Consider the following 8915-nt stretch of genomic DNA (forward strand, 5'->3'; position numbering starts at 1 on the left):
AGAGAGATCTGCACAAACATGCCTTTTCTTTTCTTTGCAACAAAGCAGCGAGGGATTAGAATAAGACTTAAATCACGTTTGAAATATTTTTCAACCTCAATCTTCTTCACTGGAATGATTAACCGTCAGGAAAAAAATCTTTTCCGCATTCCAAACATTGGGAAACCTTATCTCCACCAACTCAGGCTTCATCTCAACTCCTTTGTGATGGCTGTTGGTCTTTGTTTTTCTAAACTCCTCATGTAAGAGCCATGACCAGACTGCAGGTCTTCATGCTCAATTCGTATTTTTTGCCCAGATCTGATTTTATTTCTTGCTTTCCCTTTAAAATGTAGCCTATATGTGAACTATTCGCTGCTCCAAACTGATCCACATGCGCAGACGAACAACAGCGATAAACTCAGGCCCCCCGCACACGGTCACCCCAAAATAAACATGGAGGACGTGAGCATCCTGGCTCTTATTCCAAGACCTTTGCGCAGTGGAAGCTGGAAACTGTGCGAGCAGGTGCCGAGAAGGGCGTGAATCCGAAAAACCAAGCCAAATATTTTGTCTCTTTGCGCTACCACGTCTGTAAACTCAGTATTGTAGCTGTCCTCCATTTTGAAAACATGCTGTCTTCTGCCGCCGTACAAACGTGACAAACATTTCTCCAGAGTGTATCCAATTGTGTCTTGGTGGATCGCACTGCAGTCGCATTTTTTGAGCCATTTTTGCCTACGGTGTAAACAAAGTCAGTCTCCTGGTTGTTATGTGACTGGCTGATCCTTCCGCTGAACTCTCAGACTCACTAAACCTGCCAGGTTTTTTCAGCTTTTACAGACTCTGCCCATTTGATGCTGGTCTGGTTTGCTTGTGGCTGTGCATCCACAGATGCAGAAAGAACAGAACCATCTGTGCTTGATTCCCTTCAAATCTGCAAGGCCACAGTCTCCCCAGTTGATTGTCCTCAGGTATAGTTGGTGGAAATAGGTATGCTGCTAACTGCTCTTGACTCTGCTATCACTCTGGACCAGTATTTACTGGGATTAGGTGGCATTTTTACAGCTCGTCAACTAAAAAAAAAAATCAATGAGTGTGTCCCCTGCGAATCCTCACAAAAATTCTATCTACGAGCCTCATTGATTCCAGTCTGTTTGCTGTGCACCCTGTTGATTGTGTAAAGCTATTACGTAAATGCTGCCAACCTTCTACAGGTGTGTGAGATTTTTTTTGTCAAGTTGTGGCCTTATGCACAATTAAAGAAACAAAAAAGAAATATTCTCTCAACAATAGAATTTTGTCACTTCTTTGTTGAAGGATATTTAGGAGCAACTTTAGCCTCCAGCTGTGCACACCTGGAGTTCTCTGCAGATGCTGTCAAGTTCCGTGTTGCAGGATGAGGATCATCAGGTGCCGTCTTCATGTTTCTCCATGGATGTTTAGCTGGGTCAAGGCGCGGCTCTGGTTGGGTCACTCATGGACAAATGCTCAAATGCTTATAGGGACATTTGACAGTGTCTCTGTGCTTTTTGCACCTCCCCCACAGCATGATGCTGCCATCACTGTGCTTCATCACAGGGATCATATTGGACAGATGATGAGTAGCGTCTGGTTTCCTCTAAATAGGAAGTTTAGATTTGAAGACAAAAGGATAAATTGTGGACCAGAGATTCTTGTTTGTCACAGTCTAAGAGTTCAAGGAGTTTTCTTTTCTTTTTCGAACCCTAGGTGGAGTTTAACTCAGATGTTTCTGAATTGTCACTTTGCCCTGAACCCCAGATTGGTGGAGGGCTGCTTTTTCCCACTTGCACAAAAGATCTCTGGAACTCCATGAGTTCTTCATGATGCCTTTGTCAGTTGTGACTCTTCCCATCTTTCCTCTGAAGCTCTGGAGGCAGTTTCTTTGGCCTGTAGTATATTATGAGACTGGGGTGATAAGTGGAAGGTCATTGGTTCAAGTCCCAGTGCAGACAAAACATGGGAGGTGTTCTGGTAGTAGGGGAAGTTGCCAGAACACCTTAAGAGCACTACTTGAAGTACCCTTGAGCAAGGCAATGTTCATACAAGGCTAGCCTGGGATAGACTCCAGCCTCCCTGTGACACCGAAAGGGATAAAGCGGTCAGGAAATGAGACAATTCATCAGCTGTATGACCTTAAGTAGACAAGGGTCTTACATGTCCATGTATAGTTCCAGAGTTGAAGTAAAAGAGTCTGATGACTTGTAACAATGTAACATTTCGATTTTTCTTTTAAAAAAAAAAAAAGTTGCAAACTCTTCCAAATTTCCACTTTCACTTTGTGATTCTGGAACGTTAATTGTAATGAGTGAAAAGGTTTGTAGATTTTGGCAGTGCGCGCTAACATTTGTGGGTTTTTTTAACAACAGAGCTGAACTTCATCCGTCCCTCCGTCTATCCGTGCATTCATATTTTACTTCTAGCATCTGTCATCATTGTCTTACTGCGTATTTTAACTCTGCATTATTAAACCTCTGCAGGCACATAGGAAGCTGGAAGAACAAACACTGCGTGTGTGCGTGCGTGTGTGTGTGTGTGTGTGTATGTGTGCGCCTGTAGAGCGTGTCTTCCTGTTGTACCCTGAGGGGTTGATAGCTGCGCTGCTTGGGAGGGGAGCTGCAGTATTTACCACCTGCTATGAAACAAGCCTTCTGTGCAGCTCTGATAGTGTCACACAAAGTGAAAGGAAAACGATGCTCCTCCATATCAGCACGTCCCGTTTTGGGATATTTTCCACAACCTTCCTACTTAAGTGGGATGTAAGGGGGCAAAAGGAGGTGATGGAGAGGGAGTGACAGGCAATAGTGGTCCTGTTCATTAGAGTCTGACAAGCTCCAGATTTGTCCCTATATAAAAAACTCAAGGGAAATAGGTTGTCTTGTAATCTTCTGTATTTTCGGCTCAATGGCAAATACAGTGACGACGATAAAACACATTTACACACGTTCAAAACAGAATCAGACAATTGTGGACTGCACACCATGTTTGTAGGAGTTAATACCTTTGTGTTTGATTGGCACCAAGCAGGAAATGACTCCATATTGCCCATATGCTATACAGTATATTTTTAGCCTTTTCTGGAGGCTTCATACAGTCAGATGGACTCTTGTTGTCCATTAAACGTTCACTGTCCGACTTTAGGGCACTTCCTGTCTAGATCCCCAGTCTCCTGACTGGCTCGTCTGTCCCCTTCACCCTATTCTGCCTTTGGTGCTCTTTAAAATGAAACGACTTATTCAAAATGGGTATTAACTCCTAGATTTTTCACAGTTTTAACCATTTATAAGGCCCTTTCACCCCAGAGAGAATGGTGTGATTTCACATGAAGGAGGATTAGTTTCTTCAGACATGAGTGCCCTTGTCCCATTTAGCATAAGATATTCTGGGTCAAATCCCAGTGTGACCTTGTCTCTTCCTTGGCTGTGTCTTTTGGGGGATTGGTTAAAAGGTTACGTGAAACCATTTAAGGTCGTGCGACCATACTTGCGATTTTGTCTATCTGATCTGTGGTTATTCCGCGTTCCTTTTCGACGCAGTCATAAACTCTCAGCGCCGAGCTGATGCTGCTCTGGCGTCGGCAGGCATGTCTGATGACGCGCACAAGTTCTGGCTCATTAGATTTCAAAGGCTTTGGCGTCTTGGTATCGTCCAATCTCCTGTAAAGCATTTCTGCAGGGACACAGTGGGTGGATTAGATTCCAGCTGAACACTGAGAATGGTTGGGAAAAGCAGTAAAGCTGACAGAGAACAAGCTGTAAGTTTGGTGCCGAGCGTGATTCATTGGACTGTTGACCTTCCTTTAAGGGAGATGATGAACAGCCCGGTGGTACACCCTGGGCCTCGGGCCCCGCTCTCCCTCTCAGCTGTCTGCAGCTTCACCTTCAGCTCACATTCAATCACCGTGGCAGCCATCGGCTGATAAATACCCACCATATGGCTACCTTCCTCACCTCTTGCTCCATCCTGCAAAACAAACAACGAAATGTCACCGCTAATGCGCCGCCGCTGCCTCATCCCTCGATAGGCCCCCGAGCTGCACGCTTGCTCATAATAGCCCCCATTAATGCAGCTAATAAGGGAAATAAGTGATCTTCGGCCCCTCGTAAACATCATTATAAGAAGCCATTGTTATATTTTGGAGGAGGATTGCAAAAATAAAAGTTTTTCTGTTCTCTTGCTGGTTTAGATTCCGTCATTTTTATGTGGGGCGTTATTTCATCAACCTGATAAACATCTATAGCACCATCATGGCTGTTTCTTCTTACCAAGGGTTGCACGCAGCAACATTGTAGAGCGTTAGCTGGGGGAAGGGGGGGTATTTCTTTGTCTTTCATGGAACGGATCTGTATTGGCCTGCAGAGGATGTCTCTTAAACCCCGCAGAGCATGGCGTAGACTGTTGGCAGCGGGTCTGGGAAAACAAGCACTGGCACTTATTGTAAGTCCTGATACGCGTCTGCTCAGCCTTTAGGGACGTTGGTGCTACAGGAGTCAGCTCAAGGATCTCCTTCAAAGTTCCTCAGCATCGCGTCAATTGGCTCGGAATTATTCTGAGATGTCGGGTGAGAGCTCGGACGAGCCAGCGTCGAGGGGGGGAGGGGGGGAAATATGATTAAAAAGAGGTTTTGTTTCTGGATCTTTTGATCTTGATTGCGCTGCTAATTGTAACTTTTAATGAATTGCTCGAGTTCCCGATCTGGTCAGCCAGACACGCTCACATTGTGCCGCTATGAGACCACCCTGTGAGCAATTAGGTTTCCTAGGAAACAGCCATTAATTATGATGCGCCGTGCTGAAAGAGCACATTATTCAGCAATACCGTGCAACATTTTAATGTTGCTGTTTAAATGCAAATTTCCACCTAATGACCTCAGCTGAGTTTCAAATTTGAAGTCTCATTTTCAAGCTTTCCGCTATTTCTTTGGGCGCGAGCAACCGTATTTTCCCGGCGTTGCATCATGGGCATAAAACACGTCTCTGCATGTTTAGAGAACATATTACAAGTTTCATATTATTTATGCAACAATCCCCGGAAATACAAGCGTGGAGCTGATTGTGAAGTGCGCCATTCACGTTAGGTGTTGATTACCAGACCCCCATCAGTAATTAGGGGAAACACTGAGGTAAGAGAGGCTCTAAAATCCTGATGACCAGCTCTGCCTTCAGAGAAATGCATAATCTCTGCTCTGCCTGGTGCCAGGGTGGGTCCCGCTGGATGCTTCTGAGCCCACGCCTAAGCTGTAACCTTGGCCAATCCTGCAGTCCCCGCAGGGCTCTTGCTGGTCAGAGTGGGTTGTAATACGACTAATCGGAAGCTTTAACTTTTATGTAAATCGGTCTGGCTTATGAATCTTTAAAGAGGTGATGTCAAAGACAAAAGGGGGTGGGATGAGGGTAAGTGAGTGAACGGTGCACCGACGTGAGCTCTAAATCTGTTCACCAGGAATAGCAACTGTCTCACACACTAATTAAGTCATATAATAAGCCTAATTAGCGAAGCCACTGTCAAAACCGGCCTGTTTAAAATTCAACAATCACATGACAGGTTCCTGTCGCGGGTTGTCAATCGGACGGGCAGACGTTATTTTCAGAGGTTAAAGACGTAAAAATCTTCACACTCGTCCCGCTGCGCCTAATGACCCAATTTAAAGGAGTAATTGTTGTGCCTTCAGGTGTGATGAGGCAACATCCGTCTGTAGAGAACAGCAGATTAACAGTGACACACAGATTAACAGTACTGCTCAACTGAGCAAACCATAATTACTGACCTGCATTTCACGGTACCCAAGGCTCTTTTTAAAACTCTTTTTTGACACACACATACACACACACACACACACACAAATATTGTACGGCGACAGAATGATTTGATGATTCAGATCAACAAGGAGTTCGGGCATATCAAACAAAGTCTTCCTGTCTTTCATAACTTAAAGGAGGGATGATTCAGATGAAGGACACGAGGCTTCACAACTTTTAGTCAAACATCCACTTCAAGAAGTGACTCGACTACAGTCGGTACCTCACGGTTTTATAAGTTAGCTTGGTGGCGTTATTCAAAATATCACCTCAATGGGAGAAGTGTCTCATTGAGATGTTGGGTAGAAGTCAAATGACGGAATTATTCATTAAGTTCAAGTGAAAAGTTACATTAAGTGTAAAAAAAAATCGGTTTTAGAATAACAATACATAGACATGTCATTATAAATTGATTATGGGTCTTTTTGTCACATCCTGTCTGTCTTTTGAAGAATAAATCTGGGTTCCTTTGTAGTTTAATATGAATCCATAAACCCAGAGAACTCCAAACACTTAAACACTAAAGTCATGATATGGACAAAACCTTAGGAATTTTACTCAAACCATGTTCAATCACTTAATTACAAAAGAAAACAACAGCAACCACAACAAACAAATAAAATATATGTAAATGCTTTGGATTTTAATTTCAATTTAGTTATGTTTAGAATGTTACTGTAGTTAGTTAGAACACAACTACACACACAAACAAACACATCCATGTACTTCTATCTTTGTGAGGACTTTTATAGGCATACTACATTTTCCTAACTTATTATCCTAACCCTTAACATCCCATTAACCACCCAATCCTGACCTTAACCCAATTTCCATCCACCTTAAAACCACGTTTAACCCTAAAACACTCCTTTAAAGTTGTGAGGATCAGCCAAAATGTCCTCACTTCCCAAAATTGTCCTCACTTCGCTCACAGAATGCATATTTTGGTGCTCAGTATATAACAAGATTAAGGACACACAAACACAAACATTAAAAAAACAACTGGAAAATTGATTGTGTATCTCATAGAACCAATTTATTTCCTGTTCTGCCTCAGTTTCTATGAAAGATGCATTTGTATTGATCAACTGGTATAAAGATATTTTGCCTTTGGTGTGTTACATTTCTGATTTGTACAACACTAAATTGAAATCACAATGTCTTCCCGGGTATTAAAAAAGAAGGTAAAAAAGGAACAGCGTGTGTTGAGGCCTGTCAACTTGATTAGAACCCTCAGCTCAAGGAACAGGTCTTTACCACAGTATTTAGCCTCGTGTCACACCTGATTTTTATCACAAATCAACAGGTTCTCTCCTCCTCGCCCTCATTCTGTTTGAGGAAACTGCAACACCCGTACCTTTTTTGTTTCCCTGGGCACGTAAACAATCATCAGAACGTCTGGCAAACAGAGGCAGATTTATATTTATTTTGACAGGCCTCTGAAAATTACATTCGGACCCTTCAGGCTTCACCTGGAAATGCAAACAGCCAATTCTGCTGTGAAATTTGTAGCACTCCTGAAGGAGTAAAAAAAAGGGAAAAAAATACAATCACTGAGCATAAATTATCTCACTTTTCCAATTTTCAGCGTCTTTGTTTTAAATCGATCCCTCTAGGTCAAACAGCATATATTTCCACTCCCTGAGCTGTTCCAGTTCTCTTATAATAAGTGTGACTCTTCCTAGTGTGACAGTATTAGCATCCTTTTAGATGACGCTGCCTGAAAACCCGCGCTGTACTCGGTTTATGGTCCTCGGAAGTTTTCTCTTTGGTGCCTGCAGCAGAAGCAGCCAGTAAAAAAGAAAATCTAAATCAATTTTCAGTTATTATGTCAAGCAACATTTCCTGTGAGCGAGATGTTGGGATGGTGCCGGGTCCCGTGCCACAGAATCGTTTATTCAATCGAGTGAAGTTTGCCTCTAAAAGGCACCAAAACGTTACCCTTTAAGTAAAATAAATAGATCAGGAGTTAATGGTGTTAGAGCTGCAGTTAAGACAACGATATACTGCTGCTGTACAGGCGTCCCTGATGAGTGATCTTGGCTGTCCCACAGGTCTGTTCATATTGGTGTTACTGGATAGAACTCACTTGTTTTTTAAAACGCACTAAAGCAAACGTGTATGATTTGTTGGTGCCAGCAGGCAAAGTATACATTCAGAATATTCTTTTTCATGTCTCACGCATTTAAGCCTGCCCCCCCCTCCTGTTTTTTTCCCCTGTAAGTGGGACATGATTGGATTTAGAGAGGAAATGTTGAGGACAGAGAGACTATTGCTGCTAAATATCATCCACTTTCTGAGCAAGTGTTTCTGCAGCACCACTAATCCTGAAGTAGTGGCTCTATTCAGCGCAAAGGCAGGTTAAAATAGTCTGTTTTTAACAGAGCAATGCTGAAAACTTCTGCCTCCTGTCAATGTTTAATAATTTCAGGTGAAAAACTGAAGGAATGTAGTGATCCTTAAACTATTTTCAAGCTTATTTTGAGCACCTACTCAAATATTAAATGCTTAAAGCAATTAAGGGAGCTTTTAAGCTGTTGGTTTTTAACCTGCGATGCTGAGAACACCGGGAACACCGAGAACTCTCAAGAATTGAGAAATTGAGGAGGAAAACTGAGAAATTAATTGAGAAAAAAAGGACCAGTTATTGCTCAGGAATCATGAAATAATAGACCCGTCAGATGCTACAAGTATCGGCATGCAGAAGGAAAAAACACAATTTAGTTATTATTACATAGTGAAAATTACAGGTTGTTTCTGCAGAGGCTGATTAGTTTGCTGGGTTCGTTTGAAAAAAATCAGCATACACTTACATTTTTTATTTAAAGTCAATGCAATGGCCCTGAAGCATCAGGTAGAAGCTGTAATGATTTCCTGACATTTTTTATAAATAAGCTTTGGGTATTAGAGCTAACAACACTATTTTGGAGTCAGTTATTGCTATTTTTGTTGTCAGGTTTAACGCTGAACTATAATTTGACAGGCAGAGGAACAGTAATAAAGGGTAGCTTCAGTCAATCGGGATTGGGATTCATCTTATCTGCGCAATAAGTAAAGCGTACATTATGTAGGAGATGGACAAAGATGTATGATTAAACATTTTCAGGTTGTGTGAAA

This window comes from Takifugu rubripes, chromosome 22 (assembly GCF_901000725.2).
Source record: "Takifugu rubripes chromosome 22, fTakRub1.2, whole genome shotgun sequence".
NCBI classification, from domain to species: Eukaryota; Metazoa; Chordata; class Actinopteri; order Tetraodontiformes; family Tetraodontidae; genus Takifugu; species Takifugu rubripes.